We start from the raw sequence: 23,330 nt of genomic DNA, 5'->3' as shown, positions 1-23,330 counted from the left end.
ACCGCCGCCAACGGGCACCCCCCGCACCCTCCCCCGCTCCACCGCCGCCGCCGATGATATTTTCAAGTAACAAATTTGAACATATTTTTAAAAAAAATATTACTGTTTTTATATAAAAATATTACTGTTATGATTTAAACAAGTTTGAACATATTTAAACACAAAAAAATATCAAATAGGATTTAAAATGCATAAAAAAATATTGGGGAGCCTGGGAATCGAACCCAGGACCTCCTGGTGTGTGTGTTGCGTACTGACCACTCGGGCTAGTGGGCAGGTTCTGTTGTAGCTAGGGTTAGGTGGTATATAACCTGACAAGTCGGGCTAGATTAAATTACTTATGGCGCACCCCTCGGTGGTGCACCATTGCTATGGATGTACTTATGGCGCACCCCTGGGTGGTGCGCCATTGCTAAGCCTCCCCCCACACTAAAATCCCCAATCCCTCCCCTGCCTCATCTCACCCGCGCCTGACCACCACCGACCACCACTTCCCCCGTGCTCGTCGTCCCCGGTCGTGTTCGCTTCCAACGCCCCCTCCTCGAGCCGAGCGCCACCTCCCTCACCGTCCCCCCTCCGCCCGCGCCCGCGCCCTCGCCGTCCCCCTCCCCCCGCGGCCCCGCCTGCGTCAACCTCCCTCCCGAGCGCGACAGCTAGGGTTCCTAGCTGCCGCCACCGCTGCCGGCCCGCCGCCGCGGCGCGCCCAGCCGGCCGAACCCTCCGCTGCCCCGCCTCCAGTACAGGACCCCAGGAAGCTGCACTTTGAGATGCAGGGCTGTACATTTGAGAGTAAATTAGGATTATTTTGGACAATGAGCAGAGCTTAGGTAAGGAAATGTTCTTTATTAGTTAAGTATATGTGCTGCTGCTCATGTTGCTGCTGGTGCTTTGGGTGATTCGACAGGCTGAAGCCGGCTTACAGGCAGGAGTACTATCTCATTCTTACTCTGTTTTTCCACCAGCAGAGCACCACCCAAGATGTATGTACATACCCAGCTATCATCAGAAACTTAAACAAAACAGTTGGATGTTCTTGGAGTTTCTTTGTTGAATCTCAAACTGCAACAAACAAATCGAGACAAATTCCTTTTTTTTTACAAAAGATCGATCGGTCGAAGTTTTGGTTGCCGCTCTATCTAGTGTGAATAGTTTACGGCATGCTTCAGACTTACTTTGATGGTTGCAATATAACTTTTGATCCATCTTTGGTACTAATATCAAAGAGGTATACAGGTGGTGAGTACAGGAGCTAAGAGTCTCAGGATCAGATCAATTTTCCTATGTTGCTTCCAAGGAATTGTTCTCTGTCTGGTCCAATTCTGAAGAAATAAAAAGTGAATAGTTTGTTTTTTCCCTGTGTGGTCACTCTATTTTTTTAGTACTGACATTAGTTATGTTTGTTAGCAGCAAGATATTTAAATGAAGCTTGTTCTTTTTCAACTGTTCAACTGATGCCATGAAACTGAATATAGTAGTTGAAAACCCTGTTTTTCTTCCTGATCGTGAAAATTTGAAGTCCTGTTTGTGTTTTGGTTTTGTTGGTTGACAATTATGTTTAGTTTTTCATTTCATGGGTGCTGTAAAATGTGCAGGTGGTGAGTTGAGGCTCAGCATACAGCTTGTTTGGACTAACCAAGAGGACGAGGTATGTTGCTTGCCCAAGATAAGTGACACGTATGCGCCAAGTTTTCTGTTATATAATTACCTGTTAGTGCTTAGTTAAACTGCATGATACGGCCATAGCAGATGGATGGTACTAGGTGTTGTTTTGTTTCTTGCCAATGTATTCAGAGAGCAGATGTGCCACTGCAGATTTCTTTTCTTGAAGGCAGCTCACATAAGTTCAGCTACAAGTGAACAACTTGCTGCTATTAGATCTCGAATGGAAGCTCACATAAGTTGAGCTGATTTTTGTCCATATGAAAGCAGAGGACCATATGGTTTGTGGCCTTTTCATCCATATGAAAGTAGAGGCACATTGTGGTGCTAGTTTGCTGGGTTTTGTCTCCGACCATCGTGTCGTGATGAATTTGCAGGTACCCTGAGAGGCCCTTGAGTTTGCCGGAATGTTGATTAACTTCCGTTCCGGCAAATTCGGTACTCCATATGTCCTATTTTCAGCAAAGGTCATGCTGAAATTTTCCGTGAATGTTAGCATGACTTTGCTAAAAATAGGACATATGGGGTGCTTGCGACTAATGCATGGGTCGGGGTATCTTAGTACTTAATTAAGTAGGATCAACTGCCCCTTTATTCGTGCTGCATTAAACCATAGGTGGCAATAGAGCCAAGTGATTAGGCCCAACTTAGAATTCTCCTTAGCATCGATAAACCCTAGATGATAAACCCAACATAGGTGGCAATAGAGCCAAGTGATTAGTGCCAAGTGATTAGGCCCAATCTAGGGTGCCTCGGCATCGATAAACCCTAAATGATGAAAACTTAACTTGGCTGCCCCGGATGCCTCGGTGTCGATGAGAACCTAAATGATGTATGCTTAGGCTTTTAGGGTGCCTTGGCGTCGACAAACCCTAAATGATGAAAGCTTAGGCTTTTAGGGTGCCTCGGTGTCGACAAACCCTAAATGATGAGACCATGATCTTGTTCCTTGACAATAACCAACTTTTTGACCAAAAGTTTTTCCTATTTAGAGCGAAACATGGCCCACAACAATGAGGCCGGTGGTTCGGGCGGCAAGCAATTCTGGGAGTTGTCCCAGGAGATGGAGGAACAACCTCACCGCTATGAGGACACCGCGGAAGACACCGATCCTGATTACACAACCCCTAGTGGCGTCGGGGATGATACCACTGATGGTGCCGCCGAGGATGCCACCACTGATGATGGCGGCGCACACACAGATGGCAGCCAACCGAAGAATCAAAGGAAGGACCGGCGACCGAATGCGCTCCGCACCCTCAAGGAGGAATTCACTCAAGTGGACTCCGACGGGAATCCAACGGAGCCCAAACATATAGTCAAGGGGTACTCGATTCAGCTCGGGTGCATTCTCCAGAGCACCGTCTCGATCAACACCGAGAACCTCAGGCATAAGGACCGAGGGAATTTGCGCAACCTCCTCTTCACGAAGCTGCACGAACGATACAAGTTCCCCGCCGAATTTGAAAACACACGCCTCTCAGGGAATAAAGTGAACAGTGCCGCCCTCACGAAGATGAGCACGGCCCTATCTACTTGGAGAAGCGCGGTGAAGAGAATGATTGATAAAGGTGATAGTTATGAGAAGATCAAGGCGAAATATCCTTTGATGAGAGAAGATGAGTACAAGGAGTTCAAGATCAAGTGCGAGAGCAGTGCAACCTCCGAATCAAGTCAGTGGGGGAAAGAAATGCGGGAATTGAACTTAGGGGAACACAAACTCGGTCCCGGCGCTTACAGAGTGGCGGAGCCTATATGGGACAAGGAGGACGCAGAGCGTGCCGAGCAAGGCCTACCGCCCCGCTTCGAGAAATACAGCGGTAACAAGCAGACCAGGAACTATGTCAGGGCCCGGTACAAGGAGGACCCGATAACAAAGGAGCTTACCACGGATCCGAAGACCAGGGCGCTTGAGCTTGTTCTGGTAAGGAATACACCCCCGCGTAATTAGCTCCATATGGTTGCACTCTAATTAATCCCCAATATTTCTAAATGGTTCATGTTCCTTTCGCAGGACACTGAAAGCAGTAGCGCGGGATCGTCTCAAAGCTCCCCTTTCGACACCCCTTTAAATAGGGCGTTAAACGTAATGAAAAACAAGGATAAGCTCACTAAGCCGACGTCAGCTGGTTGTGTGGCCGGCAAAGGCTTGTCCACAAAATGGGGGTCATACTATACCACTGGTGTGCGGAAGGAGAAAAAGACCAGCTCGGAAAGCCAGACGCGCGAGGTTGAAGAACTCAAGGCACAAGTGTTGCGGATTCCGGAGCTTGTCCAAGAGCAAGTGGAACAACAACTGGGAACGAAGCTCAATGCCATGGTGCCTACGTTGATTCATGGGCTAACAACGTGGATTGCGGGCGGCCAACAGGGGCCTCCCCCGGTTCCCAGCTTCACGACCAGCAACTCGCACAGCACGCAGGCGGCGCCATTGGTGTCTTCGGCGGCGGCGCCATTGGTGTCTCCGGCGGAGGCGGTATTCGTGTCTCCTGCGCTGGCACGGGCATTGGAGCTTAATGCACCCGGGTGTACGCCGGCCGGCACATCGCCAGCAAGCGCCCCCTCCGTCAGTTGCACGCCCGCCGTTGGCGGTGCCTCAACATTAGCCGAGCTCGACGGCATCACGGTAACTAAGCCTCTCGGCCGATGACTTCATATCCTTGCCTTTGACTGGGCATCCCTAACGCCCTGTACATGTTTTCGCAGGGCGCCGCCAACGTTCCTTGCACTCTTCTGCACTTCGTGGGCGCCGAGTTGGTCGATGTCACCAAGGGCAGAATCGTTCAACCGGGCAACCGCATGTACCACGGTAATCCGATGGCACCCACAATGTATAGGGTTGAAGTGGTTCGGGTGCTGCCAGGCTGCCACGAGCTGTTACCTCTGATTCGACCCGCTGGGGCCGATGAAGAAGATGAGATGACCCTCAGCGCCTGCGTAAACTGGCCCCTGCTTTGGCCGAAGAGCCAGATTCGTTTGGGGGCGGGGGACACCACCCCATAGACAAGACCGCCAGTCGTGCCGGCGCCAAGCCATGGCAAGAACGCCGCAACGCTACCGGACCTGCCAGACATCCCTATGGCACAGGATCCGGACAGCCCTATGGCACAGGATCCGGACGGCAACGACAACGACGCCGGTACATTTACCAAAGTTGATAAGTACTTTGCCGAACATGGGTACACTGACGACTTCTGCGGGCCTCTTTCTCACGAACCCAACCAAGACGACCGTGATCTAGCTGGTACGACGGAGAAATCCAATTGCAACAAGCGTCGTCTGGCGTTCAGTTCTTAGGACACGCCTCCATCTCCCGCCTTCACCGAGCCTCAGATAGCTGAGGTGCGAAATATTATCAGCCCCAACACGCTCAAGAAGGCGGTCTATGAGCAGAACTCGATCCCATTATAGGAGATCAAGAAGAAGGGACGGAAGAGAAAGACTAACAAGGGCGCCGGTGCGAGCCAGCCGGCACCGAGTTTGATTCGTGCTCAGGACGGGCCACCTTCACCTAAGGATATCTCGAGGAGGGTGCATGTGGCGGGTAGGGCGATGCTACCGCCAAATATGCTGAATGCTGCAACCGGTGCTATGCGGAGTCTGCATGACAGTGTTCTTTCTTTGGAGAAGCGGCGTCTCAGAGGGAATGATGTGGCATACCCGGTTTTTGTGGCCAAGGTGCCAGAGGGCAAGGGCTTTGTGGATGGCGACATCGGGGGTACGATCATCCTGCGGTTTGATGACATCTTTGCTATGTTTAACCTTCATCCGCTGCACTACACCTTCGTTCGGCTGTTTTCGCTGAGTATGGAGATGCGGATCATTAGAGACAAGACCCCGGACATCGTGATAGTCGACCCCTTCTACATGCGTGCCAAGCACTTGAGCAGCGCTGGGGACCGCCAAGTTGCGAGTTCACACCTCGAAGGCGTCATTCTGGCAAACCCAGATAAGGATAACTTCCTTGTGGCTTACTTTCCCGAGTAAGTCATCCCTTAACCGCCCCGTAACATATGATTTCTTAGATTTCGATCGTTCTTTTTTTTCTAACATTCCGTGTTCTGTGCAGTGACACACATTGCACACTCATCCTCTTAAGCCCGAAATATTTCATGGCCACGTATTTCGACCCGAACCGTAACTCCAAGATAGACTACACAAATGTCAAGAAAGTTCTTGATGATGTTCTCCCCGGCTACGCCAAATCTGGAGGCACCTTCACCAGGGCAGTTCGTAAGTATGGCAAGCACACCTTCTCACACAATACGAATTTCTGCTGCGTCAAGCAGCCGCCTGGCGGTCAGAAGGATGCCTACTACGCCCCCCATCACATACGGGTGATCGTAAGGGACCATCATCAACTTCTGCTACCAGATAGTCTCAAAGATTGGGCCGCGAGGTTGTCAGCAACCCAGGACGCGGACCTCAGACAAGAATTCTTTCGCATCCAGTCGGAGTTTGCGTACATCATCCATCAAGATGTCCTTCATACCTCGGGGCAGTTCTACCTCAGATATCAACCGTCCAACAATGAGATAGATGGAACGCTACAAATGCAGGGTGACAACGACCGCGATTTCATGACCATCACGACAGACGACGGCTTCATCCACGCTCATGGCCGATGAGTCGAGTCAAAAGTAGTGATGTGTAGTTCTGAAACATTGATTGGCTCATGTTGTAATTAAACTTTAATGAATTCGTATGTCTCTTTGGTTTGGACAGTCATTCAACTTAGATGTAATCGATGCTATTTATTAGTAGGATCATGAATCGTGCTATTAATGTCTTGTTTTTCTCTTCCGATCCTTTTGTTGCATACTTACATATTGCTTATGTATTGTCTGTTGTCTGTTGTTTGGCTTGTGCATAGAGATGTCGTTGTATGTCGTGTACAAGGGTAAGGTTCCCGGAGTGTACGACGACTGGGAGGAGTGTCGGAGACAGGTTCACCGTTTCAGCGGTAACAGTTACAAAGGGTACACCACTAGGGCGGAGGCCGAATCTAGATACGCCCGCTATCTAGCGGGAGAGAGGAGGGAGCGTTGGAGGAACCGGATGAAGACCAGTTTGATCGCGATGATGCTCATCGTGATGACCGCAGCTCTCTTTTATGTGATGGTAGTTTAGATGATCGATATCGACTTGTAATGTGAAGACAAACTCGATACTCGCGGTCTTGAAACTTGTAATGTTTTATCTTTGTTCGGTCTTTTGAATTCGGAGACTAATATGATGAATTGTATTCGGAGACTAATCTTCTATTGTATTCGATGAATCTGTTGTTGCTGTGTGCTGCTGTCTATATTATGTCCAATAATATATTTTGTAACCTGTACAAAAATCAGAAAAGCAAAAAAAAAATATTCATACTAATGGCGCATCAAGACAGAGTGCGCCATTAGTATGCCAAAGGATACTAATGGCGCATCAAGGCAGAGTGCGCCATTAGTATGACAAAGCACATGGTTACATATAGCCCCCCGGGAGGCATACTAATGACGCATGGTGTTACATACTAATGGCGCACTGCTTGGTGCGCCATTAGTATACCAGATACTAATGGCGCACCAGTGGTGCGCCATTAGTAAAAAAAATTAGTGGCGTGCTACTAATGGCGCACCGGTAGTGCGCCATTAGTAGGCAAAACCGGTGCGCCATTAATAGGCCTTTTCCTAGTAGTGTCATGTGACCCAAACCTGGTGAAACAAGTCCAAAGCGATTGTCTCCAACTGGTTGTACCCTGTATCCACAAAATCATGCAGATCCACATGCTACATTGAGTGGTAGGTAGTAATCAAGCATGTAGCTAGAATAATTGCTTATAACAGGAAAAAATTTCTTTTATTAAGTACATCACTATAGTGCCATATGGACTAACATATTGCACACACGTATCACATGCATGAATTTGCAAGTAAAATTATTTGTCCAAACTTCAAGGCTAATTTAGGAACATATTAGAGATACTAAAAGGCAGTATATAGAAGGTTCAAAGAGACATACATCACTTAGCCCACAAGTTGAGCAAAAGGACAGAGGAAGAATAGATGTTGGATTGATCCATTCTGCTAAAGAAACTATTAGGTCCAATAATACCGGCTCTGTTTGAAGAATAGATGTTGGATTGATTCATTCTGCTAAAGAAACAACATTGCTTTCTTCCTTTCCAATTATTTTTTAATAAACTTTCTTATTGTTGTTAGTACGACCACTTTACATAGGCAACACAAAATGATTTTAATTTTTCATTTCCAAATTAATGAACATATTTTCCCATACCGATACCCTAAGTCGGCCAACCTTGAAAATTTCGTTTGTACAAAGCACAAGTATGATGTGCACAGACTCCATTAAACCATATTGTTATACCGAATTTGGTTGACATGAGCTAGTTAGCCTGATAAGTTATTACCATGCCAGAAATTTATGGTTGGTCACTAGTGACGGGATCAGACATAATTCACGTGTATTCCACTGATGATGTGTGCAATTTAAATGCATGTTTTTCTTTTTCTTAACATTTTTGCACTTTAGTAGTAGTATTACTATATTTGCTCAGGTGATGCTGCCCTATTGCTCTCTGTGTGTAAGAATCCAAAAGTGGGAAGCTCTTTTATCATTTAGTGGAGAAAACCTTAGTCTCTTGTGATATTTATGAAGATTTCGAGTCATCAACACCTTACTTATGAGGAGAGGAGACCACTAGAAAACCACACCTCGTTGGAGCTTCATGAGCTCAAGACGGCTGGTTGTACGAACGCATCCGCTCATACCAGCAACCATATCTCACGGATCTAGCACCACACCCATAAATATATTCCATATGTGAGAGGGGGGAGGGGTCCAGTCCGGCTAGGGTTTTGGGGTCGCCTTCTCGGGAATGACATGGGATCTGGGCTAGGTCGTTTCCATCTTGCCATTTGATTCTAGAGTGATAGAACCATTCTTTTCGGCGCCCATTGAGGCATCACGAAGAATCATAGTATGAACATGGGTAGAACGAGGCAGAACCCATAGGACAGAAGTTCTTGCCCGTGATGGAGAAAGACTTTTGGGTTATGCTCAACAAGACGGAGGATGTCAAGATCAACTCCTTCTTCAAGGAGGCTTCTGTGGAGGACATGAACCACGAAATGGACCGATACCTCTACTTTGTAAGTAAAGTGGCATTTAACACGTTTCTATTTTAATTTTTTTAGAAAACTTTCGATCTATTCATCAACCCTCAAGATAGTACAGAAAACAAGTAAAAATTACATCCAGGTCCGTAGACCACCTAGCGACGACTACAATCACTGGAGCGAGCTGAAGGCGCGCCGCCGTCGTCGCCCCTCCCTAACCTGAGCCAGACAAACATAACATTGTAGTAGACAGTCGGGAAATCGTCATGCTAAGGCCCTATAGGACTAGCGCACCAGAATAACAACCACTGCCGATGAAGAGAAGCATAGATCGGAAGGATCTAACCTGCAGACACACAACAAATGAATGAAGATTGTATCAAACGGATCCACGGAAGACAAACGCCGACCGAATCCCACGAGATCCGCCGAAGACACACCTCCACACGCCCTCCGATGAGGCTAGACGCACCATCGGGACGGGGCTAGGCGACGAGAACATTATTCCATCTTTAGGAAGCTGCTGCTGCCACGCCTTCCTGAGCAGGACACAAACCCTAAACATATACCAAAAGACACCTAAAAACAGAGTTGGAGCCCTCCCGTCAGCAAGGACCGAGATCCACCATGCTCCCATGGCCTAAGGCCACAACAGACGGGTAGACCTGCGGTGGCGCCGGCAGGAGGCGAGCAACCCAGCCGCCTTGCCTTCGAGTTGGTAGGGCAGCCAAGGGGTATGCGTCTTAACTCAAGTACAAATGAAAAGTTATGATCATCAGTGTATAGTAGAATAAAACAAAAGGATGAAAACGCGTCAATGAAGTTAAAATTTCTGGATTTTGCACTATTCAATCAAATATAATAATGTTCCCGCCAACTTTTGTACTATATATATGTGGTGTATTTTCTGGAAGTGTACAAAAGTACACAAACTCATGAGTTTGTCATCAAAAGTGAATCTATGTTGCTGGAATTATGCATTGTAAATTCACGGTTATGAATACCTAATGCAGCAGTTGCTTTTTTTTCTCGAATACGCATAGCATGTGTATCTTGCATTATAGAGAGAGAGAAAAAAATGGTACAAGAACCCCAACAGTTGCTTTATAGTATGTGTATCAGAAGATTTGGTTGCCAAATTTTAATTAACTTCGTTTGAGTGGGTGTTGCCAAACTAATCTAGCCGAAGTTATTCTCTAGTAGCTTGGTAGTGCCGCGACTACTTTCAGCGAGGAAAAACGTGAAAATCACTTGGCAATAATATAATGATAGAAGGTACTAACTAAAAGTTACAGCGTCACATGAACTCTCACCAACCATCTCCCGTGACGGTAAAGAACTACTAGCATTTCTCCAATGTTCGGTCGCTCCTAAGCGTATGAATTGACTATGGCAGGGTCATTCTCCCTTGTTCTCCCTTCGTTCCTTTCTTGGAAATATCCGGAGATGCTACTAGAGGCTTCGTCCGATTGAGACGCCTTTCGCCTTCGAACCTTCGATTTTCATTAGTGCGAAACGCGCAACACGCCTGCTAGCTTTATCCAATTAGTAGCTTCCACTGGAGTCGTCTGGGGATGCTCTCAGATGCTCCATGCATCTCCGTGTAGCAACAACACACAACGTATCACATCACTAAAGCAGAAGAACATGACAGTACCCGTAGGGGCCTCGTTGTCGTCGAAACGTCTACTCCCACTGAAAACGCATCACCGAAAATCCTGAAATAAATCCAAAAATAATGCAAGCACCAGGACTTGAACCCTGTTGGGTTGGAGATATCGATGTTCCTCTAACCATCCAACCACAGGTTGGTTCACCTAACTCATGATCTTGTGAGGTTTGATTATTGCAGTAGAAAACCTTCATTTAAAATATTTTTTCTTTGTGTTTGCAGTTTTCTTGGAACATATATCATGTAAAAAAACATCCAAATTCATTGCAACATTTTAAACACACTCATATAGCAAAGAAAAAGAACCATCATGACCAGCAAATGTTCGCTGGAGGGATGGCAATTGCGAATGATTATCATCGCAATTTGTGTTGGTCGAGCATGTCAATTTTAGTTAGAGAGCATGGTCATAGCATCACCAGAAAATATAATTATGAAAATCTATTGGACATAATCTATTTAGATACAATTATGTAGATATAGGTACAATCTGAATAAGTATGACTATACCATATCTAACGGCTGTGATTTCTTTCATTTTTCTCTTTCTTTATTTCTAGCTAGCATGTACTTCTCTCTATTTCTTTTTCCTTTCCTTTTCTTTCAGTGCATAATAATAGAGAGATACATACATAGATTGCACCATGCATTTACACATGCATTTATGATGTGGCCAGGAAGAAAACTTCCAATTATCAAAAAGAATATTAGGGCATATTTTGTTCGCATGATTCTAAAAGCAAAGGAATAGAAAAAACACAAGAACATGATAAGAATGCATTGGTTCGGATCAGAGACGGTGACGAGCACGCGGGATCCTTCTCGGCGGCTCTCGCGGCTTGGCGAGGCGGGGTGGGAGCCCTCCTCCTAGGCTCCAGTGGTGGCACACTCAGGCAGTGGCCCGTGCGTCAGGGGTCCCACGGTGGCACTGTTGCTGCGGTTGGTCGCCGGATCTAGGCGGCTAGATCTGGGGCTTTAAAGGCGGTCGAGACGGTGCACAGGTTGTTGGGTGCATTTCTTGGGACAGATCCGGGTGAAAACCTAATCTTCGGCCGATGGCCGGAGACGGTGATGACGATGCCGTTATCATCGTTTCCTTCATGAAGGCATCATCGAGGTGAAGCTCCCAACTCCACTCAATACCTCCGGGGGAAACCCTAGATCAGCTGATCGGATGTTGGCGGCAATCATGTGTCGTAACCCCCTTGGGGGCGACATTCTTGGAGGTGCACTCGGCTTCGCGGGACCAGCGGACGGCTTCTTTGGTGGAGCGGTGCTTCATCCATACATTGATGGCGACGGATCTGGACGGCGTGGCGCAGTGCAGATTCGGAGTTTGATGTGGAAGGATAGACTTGCGCAGGAGGACGACACAGTCTGGCGTCGTGGTGGCGTCAATGGCTGACAGACCTGGCACGGTAGATGCAACAGTACAACTCTGAAGATGGACTCGCGGCAGGTTACTGCGGCGACCCCATTCCCAGCAGGCGTCCTGGTTGAGGAGTGCGCCGGACTGGTAGGTGCCTCATACCAGGCAGGCGTCCTGGTTGGGACCTCATGTCTTAGATGTTTAGGTTTGGCTGCGATGTCTGTTTGGTATTAGGCCCAGACTATCAGCGCCCCTTCATCAACTGGATAGGTGTAGCGACAGTTGTTGCTTAAACGGTGGCTTCAGTCTTACTGTTGTATGACTTTGTTAGATTTTGTGGGAATAATTAATAAAGTGGCCGCATGCATCGTCCAGATGCAGAGACCAGGGGTCATCATCCTTTTCTAAAAAAATGATAAGAATGCATGTGCAAAATAGAGGATTGGCAATCATAGAAATTCTGTCAACTTGATGTTTGGTTCACAGGAATTGAAAAAACAAAGGAATCTTAATTAACATGGTCAAATTAAAAGTCACACCACATGAAAATATATAGCTAGAACATTATGATGCCACTAAGGATCTCAGTCTCATTCTTTTGTGCATAGTAATTTGGAAAGACGTCCAAGCAGATGTTAGAATTCATGTGTTTTTCCTTCAAATTGAGATAAGAGAAAATTTTCTTTCATTTTTTTTCCTTTGTCCCATTCCTGTTAAACAAAGGCATATGAATAATATCATCATAGGAAAAATTTGCATTCCTGTCTTTTACCTCTACATTTCTTTGAACCAAAAGAGGCATAAGTTTTTACATGGTATTATGGTGTTGGAGATATGCCAAAAGCTTAACTGACTCGACAACGGTGTGTGCAGAATTACAAATCGCTGTCGTATAGTAACATAGTACAAAAATAAAAGCGGTCGTAGACATACTCCAGGTCGGTCATATGTAAATCGAAGGAACAAACATATTCGCTCTACCTTAGCAGCGACAGCCATCCGCCATCCGTGCCATGAGAACCGAACATCACATCTACTGATGACCGCATTGACCTCATGGTTAATGAGGGAATTTCTATGTGAAACTGTTATATCTTTACGGTATGAACATGTGTAACTACAAATGCACATATGCCTCGCTATAAAAGGGGCCATCCGTTCGCCATCCCCATTCATCCAACCTTAGGAAACAAACAAGCATTATATACTCCACCAGCTAGGTCGAAGATGTTCCGGTGGGGCAAGAGCACCAAGAACCCAGCTCCGGCAGCCGGGGAGGAGGTGGCGGTGCAGAAGGTGGAGAAGATCGAGTTCCGCAACCTCGTCCACATCAAGCCTCCTGTCGGCACCAGCGGCGGGGCCATCGGCAACGCGTGGAAGCCACAGCCATGGACGGCCGGCGCCGGCAGCTCCGGCGCGGCTCGGAAGCCCGACAGCCCCGGAGACGACATCAACTCGAGGGCGGGCAGGTTCATCGAGGACACTAAGAAGAGGTGGCGCCTCGGCGTCAAGTCATTCGGCGGCCGTTAGCGAGCTAGCTGGCTAGCCCACCGCCGGCCACCTTCTCGTCCATGCATGCATGCGTGTCACACTCCCTGCTCCGGCCGTCCTCGTCAATAAAAATTAATTGATACTATATGTAAGTGTTAGCCGGCCCGATTATGATGTGATCCTGGTCTAAACAATTTATCTGTAGTACAAAAAGGACATTGTATACGGCGCGCGATGCATGCATGATACGGTGTGGTTGTTAAATTCATCGGTATGACTGATGGATATACCAGCTAAATAATTTGAGTTTGTATGATGTTCGTTGGTTGCACGTGTGAGTTTGGTTAATGTACGTACTCCCTCCGTTTCAGTTTACAAGTCCTACGCGTATACCTAGGTTGCTAATTTTATCACCCTAATATAAACTGTATAACACAAAAATTATACCTTTTAAAGATAGAACTTCTGAAGTTTATATTCGTATAATTTTTGTAATATATAACTTGTATTAGGTTTGTCAAATTGACGCACACCCTGTAAACTGAGAGAGAGGGAGTATGTTTTTAGTCACTATCGGGGCATCGATGATGGGATTCGCAGTCCTCTCAGTTATTACGGCTAATCATCTTCCATTTGCCGAATTTATTCGGAAGGATAGATTCCCAGATGTTGTGGTAGGTGGTTCCGTGACGATCACAAAAACACAAGGTTTTAGGCTTTACGAAGTGATCAACGGTTGGTAATGATGAAGGGCGTTGTTACCAATCGTTAAACGAGGATCCTCGTTTAAATTTCATATATGCTCCGAGGGCGTTGTGTTTAAACGAGGAGCATATATAACAACGCCCTTGTGTTTAAACGAGGAGCATATATGACAGCAAATTTAAACGGGCAAGTTTAAACGAGGATCGGAGTAATAATGTAAGCAAGTTTAAACGAGGAGCATATATGAAATTTCATCAAATATACTTCCCTGGTTTGAAAATTACATGACGTTATTAATACCAATCATTAGTATGCAACCGCCTTCCCTGCCGGCGGTGGGGGAACCCTTGCCAGTGCCGTCGCAGGCCCCTTCCACCTCACCCCATCTCCTCGCCGCCACCGGCGGAGCGGTCGGCGAAGCCGCGCCGGCTCCCAGGAAGATAGAGGCGGGGCATGTGTCATCCCATCCTCGCGCTCTCATCCCCCACCCGGCGACGGCGAGTTCTCTAGTGGGGAACCCCACGCCCATTGATGTCGACCTTCAGGCCACCCGGATCCGCGACGGCGGCTGCCGTGTCAAGTCCTCCCTCGCAGCGCCTCGGTCGTGGTCTTGGTGGCGGCGCCTAGGGTTTTGGCCCAGATGCGTCGCGGTGGGGTAGGGATGCGGCCTCCCTTTCATGCCCGTGGAGTTCTAACTGGCTGGGGTTTTGCGCCGTCGTCCGGCTCGCTGATCCGTCGGCTCCGGTTGATGGTGAGGATGGGGAGACAGGACTACCTGTGAAAACTGGGCCGTCCTTGACGGCAAAAGATGCGGCATCTTGGGGGCGTTGTTACCTTGATGAAGGCATCATCGGTGCATCTCTTATCTTCTCCCTCGGGATGCTCCAGGGAAAACCCTAGATCTAGGCCTCCCGGGTTAGACGATGCCAACGTTCGGCATCATTCTACCTCATGTGGACATCGTTTTGGAGCAGTTGCTGGCTAGAGGCGTGGTTGGGCGCAGGTCACCGCATGCTTCTCGTGCGGTGACCAAGGTGGAGCGGTGTGCCATCTACAATATCGATGATGACGAGTCTTGGCGGCAAGGTGCAACGTGGTCACGACGTTGGATACCGTTTGATGGGCGCGCACAGGAGGCTGGTGATGTCCGACATCGTGGTAGCGTCAACGACAAAAGGGCCTGGCAAGATCAGTGCATTGATTGCTCCTGAAGATGGGACTGTGGAAGAAGGCGATGACGGAGTCTTTTGTGTGCGCATGTGGTGCACGTTGAGGGTCTGCTAGATCAGTTGGTGCTCCCAGCTAGTCAGCGGGCACCTTGATGAGGCCACCGGATTTCTTAGTGTGCGTGCCGCGAGGTTAGGGCACATCATCAACTCGGGAAGGTGGCTTTGGGTTGATCTATCTATTTATTTTGTAAGGCCTTGTTGAATAATGCAATAAAAATGGCTGCGTGCATCTCTTGATGCAAAAGCCGGGGGTAATCCTCCTTTTCAAAACAAAAATACAAAATTGTTAGTGAAAAGTTGCGTATTATGAACATATTCTTTTTGCAGATTTCATACCATTGTATTACTTTTTACATCACCAAAAAAATTGGTCAAATTTCATTGATAAATCTTGAATGTTTTAGCTCTATCCTTGCAAAATTCTAGTTGTGGGTTTATTTATTTATTGCCTTATTTAATTTGTGTTTAAAGTTGTCCTTGCACAACCCCCCACCCGACCTCACCCCACCCCAAAAACTTCTATATTTTTCTCTCTATAGTAGGTGCTTTTATTGACTCGTAATGAAGCATCAAGCGGATACAAACACAATGAGCATATATTTTTATAATTAATTAATTAAGAAAGTATTTTGAAGATTTATTTTCCTATGGGGATGGTGTTGTGGCAACTAGTATGAAGAAATTGCACTGGCAGGGGGTCAACCCTCCTTTTGGGGGACTATTAATCAAGTAAATCACAATATGAACAGACCCTAGTTATCATCCAAGTGGCGACCCATTATCCTAAATTCGTTAAGGTCTTATTTGCACCCTTCTTAGAGCTCTCAAGGATAAACTGTCAGAAACTTTGTTCAGGTGAAAAAAAATGGCTATCATCTCATCCTTTAGGATGCTTGTTTTCAGAAACAAACCAAACCTCCGGGCCTCTGCATCTGCCTATGCACACATCCATAGTTTTATTAAAGTAGATATAATACAAAGAAGCCATTAAACAAAGTACATGAAGTAGACAACAATCAACAATGGTAGAATATTGACATGATATGACAAAAAAATACAAGTATGGTTCCATTCTTCCACTACAAAGGCGTTCAAGAAGAAAGAACATATTCACACTGATGTCGCGAAATTTAGCCTCTCACCTCAAGGACAAAGATGTCTTTCCTTGATGATGGGTCTATCCAATTAAGGCCAAACACATCGGTTGAACTGGTGCAAACAAATCAAATTTCTTTGAGCGTTTGTTATTTCAATGCAGAAAAAACACGTACATCTCGGAGACAAGACTGAAGAAAATGAGCTTCTCCTATCAAATAGTCAGGCAAACACCTGCAAATCCCCATACACGGGTCAGCGACATGACCCGTTAAATTTGGGATTTTTATTTTTAACTAAAATAATTATTTTTCTTAGCGTTCACACACAAGATCGTTTTGTGAAAAATCGTTTCAAATATAGTAAAAGGTAAAATGGAAAAAATGAGAAGTATTCGTTTGTGTACATATATATGTTCACATGTATGAATCAAAGATGTCCATTATATATCTAAAAAATATTTTTGTGCATATTTTTACATTCATGTATTTGATATAAAGGTTCATAGACTTAAAAAATGTTATTCATAGACATCTGAATATATGTTCACATAAAGTAAAAATAATATAAATTGAAAAATGAAAAAAAAATAAAAAATAGTTGGAAAAAAGGAGACAATCCTAAAGAAATAAAACTTGAAAACTCAAAATAAGTTGGAAGATAACTTGAAAACTCAAAATAAGTTGGCCCCTGGACACGCATAAGTGTGTCAAATATAATTTGCGGTGGAAAAGGCCATGAGACAAAAAAATCAATCGCTTCGGGATGACAGATTCCTTGGAGGCCTGGCTAGGTGTGTCAATGCAATGCGGTTGCTCCCGTGGGCCAAAATGCACCTATTCCCGGCTCTACTTGGCGCTGATTTGTTGTTGTATCGCAGTAAGAGCCAAATAGCAGTTAAGTTAAGAGTTCTAAAAAAAGCTAGTTAAGTTAAGGCATACCTCTTGCAAATGTCACTTTCATATTATCTGATCCTGACAAACAACATAGTGCATGTGCATCACTTGTTGCAGCTTGAATTTTTATTTTTATTTTGTAGATCTTATTTTTTTAAACAATTTATCTCTTAAACCGTGCATTCAAATCACAGATCGTTTTCATTATTAGATTCTCGCACAGAGATCTTCGAAACTAGATCTCATGTTACTAGATTTCAAAAAAAAATCCACGAAAATACTAGGAATCAGAAAAACCATAAACCAAAAAAAATTGAAAATTGAAAAACAAAACAAGAAACAAGAAACAAATAGAAAAACCGTAAACCGGAAAAAGTCAAAATCCGGAAGCATGGTCGTGCTTTCCCCTTTCGGGAATCATAGATGTGCTTCTCTTTGAAGCACAGGCTGTGTTTTTTCATTTTTCGGAAGCGTGGAAATACATGTGTGTTTTCTCTTTAGGTAGGCACAGTTGTTATTCTCGTGGACGTACGTCTTTTGCTTCTCTCGTGGAAGCACAAGTTGCGTTTCTCTTGAAAGCATAGGTTGTGTTTTTCCCTTTCATAGAAGCACAATTATGCTTTTCACAGAAAAGCGTTGCTTCCCAATTAATTTTAAAAAAAAACTCTAAACCCTCCTAAACCTAGGAAAAACCAGTAAACCAGAAAGCCGAAAAACTAAAAAAGAAATAACACCCAGAGCGCGACATATGGTGTGTCTAAGCGCACCACTTGGCACACTCGTGGGGCCAGAAAAGTGACCGTTGTGGTTGCCCCCGAATGGGTACCCATCAACTAGTTGCTCCCAGGTAAGTGGCCTGCAGACGTCATTCCAAGCATGGTGGAGCGGGCTAGAGAATCCTATTTGTCACGGGTTGTGACAAATTGTCGATGTATCGCACAACTCCTTCGCTCGTACATGGGTCAGCCCAAGTACCCTTCTGTTTACGTGCAATCACTCCGGTTTTAGGAACTTTCTAAAAGGATCCTGAACGGATTTGGAACATTCTAGAAGGTTCTTGAACCAGATTTTAAAGTTATTCTGGTTGTTTTTTGTTTATTTTTATTTTCAAAAGTTCACAATTTCAAAATATGTTCAATATATTAAGAAGTTCTTTTGCTATTTAAAAAAATGTTTGAAATTTCAAAGTTTATTCGTGTTTCCAGAAAAAATTCAGAGAGTATTCACATTTTGGAAATATTATGGAGTTTATAAATTTTTTTAAAATTTAAAAAATTCTGGAAAATTCAGAAATTTTGAAAAAAGTTCTATATTTTTGAAAAAAATGTGGTTTTACAAAAATAGATCATAATTTAAAATTTTCTAATAAATTTTGAGAAATTTTCTAATTTCCAGGAAGTTTATTCATAAATTCAAAAAAAATCTTTTTTCAGAAAATGTACACAATTTCAAAATGTCTACACTATTACTAAAAAAGTTCTCATTTTTCAAATACTGTTCAATTTTTACTAATTGTGTTCGTGTTTTCATAAAATGTGGGAGCTTCTAAAATTGTTTGTAATTTCAAAAATATGTTTGGAATTTTAGATAATGTTTTAAAAAATGCTATCTCAAAAATATTTCATAATTCTTTTCTAGATTTTTTCCGTACCTGCCTTTGGAGTTAGCTCATAAACTTTTGGTGCTTGTTTTAGTCTTAAAGGCTCGTGGGGTCCATTGCCTAGCGACACAAGAACACGAGTGCGGGGTCGCGGTTACAATTCCTTGCGACCGCTCCCTCCCATTGTTGAATTTTTTAGGTCACACGATTTAGTATAGTGCTTCCCTCCTATGTGGCCCTGCGCAGTCCGGAGGTGCCCTGTGCGTCACATCGTCAATCTGTCACAAAATGCGAAGAATGGGAGGTCCTGGGCCTGGCTGGCCCATTAGCCACCTAGGAGCTCCTAGCATACGTACGATTTGTGTTTTTTCCTCTCTCACTTTCCTTTTTCCCTCACTGCATATGATTTGAAAACAAATAGTGTATTAATAAAATTTCGTTCATTTGAAAAAAGTTCGCGGATTAAAATACTGTTTTATAAGTTTGAAGAGAAAAATGGGTCGGCCCTGTCGAGGTGTGCCCTGTGTGTTGCATCATCAATCTGTCGCAAAATGCGACGAATAGGAGGTCTCAGGCTTGGCTAGCCCATTAGCAACCTGGGAGCTCCAAGCATACACGTACGATTTGTGTTATTTTCCTCTCTTTTCCCCCCCTTTTTCCCACTGCATATGATTTTAAAAAAATAGTGAATGCAAAAGAGTTCTTGCATTTAAAATAGCAGAGTAGAATAATGTTTACAAATTTGAAAAAAGAGATCAATGCAAAATGTACTTGAATCCAAGAAATTTCCACGAGTCTGAAGATTGTTCATAAATAAATTAATGTTCACAAATTAAAACAATTTTCATGAATTCAAAAATATTCCTGAATTTTAAAATGTTCACGAAATTGGATAAAAAACAAAATTCATGGTTTTGATAAACATGTTGGTGAATTTGAAAAAAGTTCACAAATTTGAAAAATGTTCATGATATTCGTGAACGCGAATTTGAAAAAAAATGTTCACGAGAAGGGAGGCCCACGGAGCGTCATTGCCGCCATGGGAGACGGGGCCAATCTGGATATTCCGGATAGGGAACTTTTGCCTCCTTGCCCATTAGTTTACTATAGGTATGAATTTGTACTCCATCTAGGTTGCACAATCCGTACTAAACCGTTCATCCATGAGAACTAAAAAAGTTGTTCTTTAGATGTAAAGCCATTGTACCAAGAACCTAAAAGCCCCGCCATGTGTTAGTAGGTACGCTTTCTTGACACAGTTGCAGGGAAAATACTTATTGTCATGGACGTGATAGTAGGTACGCTTCCTTGACAAATAAGTATGAAGGAAACCGTCTTGGGCGGGCCAACTACGCGCTTGGATGATATTCTTTGGGCCTTTGTGAAAAATTTCTTTGTGGCAAAAGTGAGGGCAAGAATTTTTCAACGATTGCTCGGGTGAGTCACAGCTCGCTCTGTATACGTTGATGGTTCCAACCTTGTCCGCCCGAGTTTTCAATCTCTAAGGCTGGTCGTAATAGGAGTATCATAGCTCGTACTCCCTCCATTACTTTATATAAGGCGTATTTGCTTTTTGATAAAATTTCAGAATGTAAGGTGCATTTCTTCTAGTTTTTTGTTAATTCCCTTGTTAGCCCTCTAGAAAAAGGGAAAATATCTCTCTCCTGATTGTCTGTATCTCTCCTTGTAGGAAAAGGAGTATCTCTCTGTCGATTGTATGTATCTCATACTTTTTTGGACTAACTGGTTCACTTGCCACTAACCAATAAATTTGCCAAGGGTAATTTTGTCCTAACATGTCTGTAATTTTGTGCTTTGGTCACCGTGCCAAAAATAGTACACCTTAAATAAAGGAACGAAGGGAGTATCATGCATGCCAACTATGCAATTTTGATGAGACACGGTGCCGGCTATTGAACTGACACTCTGGACACTTTGCTAACGCCCGCGTCACCCTCCCGCTAGGGCGGCTCGGGTGAAAACCCTAGCCGCCGCCGCCGGGCACGTCCATCCTCCCCCTCCCCTCCGCCGCCGCTAGAGGAGGTCGCCGGGCAAAGCCCCAGGCGGCTGATGGCGGCGGCGGAGGCTCTCTTCCCTCCCGCGCTAGATCAGGTGAGGCGGGTCACCCATGGCGCCGGGGCGCTCTCCCCGACCTGCGTTGCGGCGGCACGGTGGCGTGTTAGGCGACGGCGCAAGGCGGCGGCGTGGTGTTGGGCGGGGGAGGCGGAGCTGCGGCTCCAAGGAAGATCTGGTGGCGCCGGCCGTTTGATGGCCTCGCGGACATGGCGGCTTTGGTCGCGGTGGCTGGCGGCTGGATCCTGGGGCGACAGCCCTGGAAGGTGGCGGCGGGTGAAGCTCGGGCTTCCCGTGATGGCATGGCATGGTGCTGTCTCTATCCAAGGCGGATCTGCATCGACGATCTCGTGGTTTTGCCGCGGATTGGTTCATATCAGAGACGGTGATGAGCGTGTGGGATCGATCTCGGCGGCTCTCGCGGTTTGGCGAGGTGGAGTGGGAGTCCTCCTCCCAGGCTCCAGTGGTGGCGCATTCAGACAGTGGCCGGTGTGCCAGGGCTCCTACGGTGGCACTGCTGTTGCGGTTGGTCGCTGGATCTAGGCGGCTAGATCTAGGGCTTTGGAGGCAGTCGAGACAGTGCACAGGTTGTCGGGTGGATGTCTTGGGACGGATCCGAGTGAAAACTTGGTCTTCGGTCGTTGGCCGGAGCCGGTGATGACGATGCCCTTATCATCATTTCCTTCATGAAGGCATCATCGAGGTACAAATCCCAAACCCACCCAATACCTCCGGGGGAAACCCTGGATCAGTTGATCGGATGACGGCGGCATTCATGTGTCGTTACCCCCTTGGGGGCGGCATTCTTGGAGATGCACTCGGGCTCGAGGGACCAACGGATGGCTTCTTCGGTGGAGCGGTGTTTCTTTCTACATATTCATGGTGGCCGCTCTTGGCGGCATGGAGCAGCGGAGGCTTGGCGTCAGATGTGTGGTGATGGACACGTACAGGAGGTCGACATTGTCTGGCGTCGTGGTGGCGTCGGCGGCAGCTAGACCGGGCAAGGTCGATGCAGCAGTACAACAATGAAGATGGATTGGTGGCAGGTGGCTGCGGCGGCCTCATACCCGGCAGGCGTCTTGGTTGAGGAGCACGCCGGACTGGTGGGTGCCCATACCCGGCAGGCGTCCTGGTTGGGACCTCAGGTCTTAGATGTTAGGTTTGGCTGCAAGGTCTGTTTGGTATTAGGCCCAGACTATCAGCGCCCCTTCATCAACTGGATAGGAGTAGCGATAGTTGTTGCTTAGGCGGTGTCTTCTTGGGAGGGGAACAACAACTGGAAATGGTAGCTAATACCCCGTAGGCTGAGGAGCAAAAGGAGAAATCCGCCCAAGGAGGGGCTCGCGTCTGATTAGCTAGTTGGTAAGGTAATAGCGTACCAAGGCGATGATCAGTAGCTGGTCCGAGAGGATGATCAGCCATACTGGGAGTGAGACACGGCCCAGACTCCTACGGGAGGCAGCAGTGGGGAATTTTCCGCAATGGGCGAAAGCCTAATGGAGCAATGTCGTGTGGAGGTGGAAGGCCTACGGGTCGTCAACTTCTTTTCTCGGAGAAGAAACAATGACGGTGTTGCTTAGGCGGTGGCTTTGGTCTTACTGTTGTACGCCTTTGTAACGTCTTGTGTTAATAATTAATAATATGGCTGTATGCATCGTCCAGATGCAGAGGCCGGGGGTATTCCTCCTTTCAAAAAAATGAAATTTTGATGAGGTGTTATAGAATTAAATGAAGAAAGAGAGGGTTGAGTATCATATGATGATACCGTATCATAATAAATGTTGTGCATGACAATAAATAAAATACTACATGATATTAATATATAATATTATGCATTAGGAAGATAGTATCATACACTAGTATCATATGCATGATATTAGTATATGATACTTCCCATTACAACCAGCCTAATACTACAGGAGCGTGATGCTGGATTGTCGGCGCGATGGTGCACGACCGTAGGAAACTCTCGCATGGACATTAGCGATCTCGGGCCGATCAATGCGAGACTGTAACTAGTATGATACTAGTGTGTGATAGTTGGAAACCCGTTATGCGGGAGTAGAGGTCTCATTGTGATCTTGCATGAGTAGTTGGAGACCCATATTTGCGAGTAGTAGTTGGAAACCCTTGAATGCCCGAGTAGCAGCTCAAGAACCTGTTGTGATCATGCTCGAGTGTAGTCAGAGACCCTCGTGTGTGTGTGTGTGTGTGTGAATAGCTAGTTGCAGAGATGAACGCGTGGAGACCCCGTATGCGATTGCGACCGGACGTTACAGTCTCTCAATATAGGAGCATGTTGATGCTAGCGGGTCTGCGCGATAGATAGTTGCCCCAGCCGGTTGCAATCCATTGCATGTTGCCTCACTCTCAACTCAAAGACACTACACGGATAATACGTGCAGGGCGTGGTTGAT

At 45.8% G+C, this 23,330-nt stretch overlaps 1 long non-coding RNA gene across 1 annotated transcript; it reads right to left on the bottom strand.

Annotated features, from left to right (window-relative positions):
- Positions 1-6,456: 6,456 nt before the first annotated feature.
- On the bottom strand, positions 6,457-22,481 carry LOC119324140. Its single transcript, XR_005156778.1, has 3 exons — positions 22,293-22,481; positions 18,184-18,185; positions 6,457-6,467 (listed from the first exon to the last, which is right to left on the bottom strand). It is a non-coding gene; the product is annotated as an uncharacterized LOC119324140 (long non-coding RNA).
- Positions 22,482-23,330: the final 849 nt, after the last annotated feature.

Source organism: Triticum dicoccoides, chromosome 1B (assembly GCF_002162155.2).
Source record: "Triticum dicoccoides isolate Atlit2015 ecotype Zavitan chromosome 1B, WEW_v2.0, whole genome shotgun sequence".
NCBI classification, from domain to species: domain Eukaryota; kingdom Viridiplantae; phylum Streptophyta; class Magnoliopsida; order Poales; family Poaceae; genus Triticum; species Triticum dicoccoides.
Note: the sequence above shows the minus strand (reverse complement) of the source record. Positions and strands in the feature narration are given on the sequence as shown.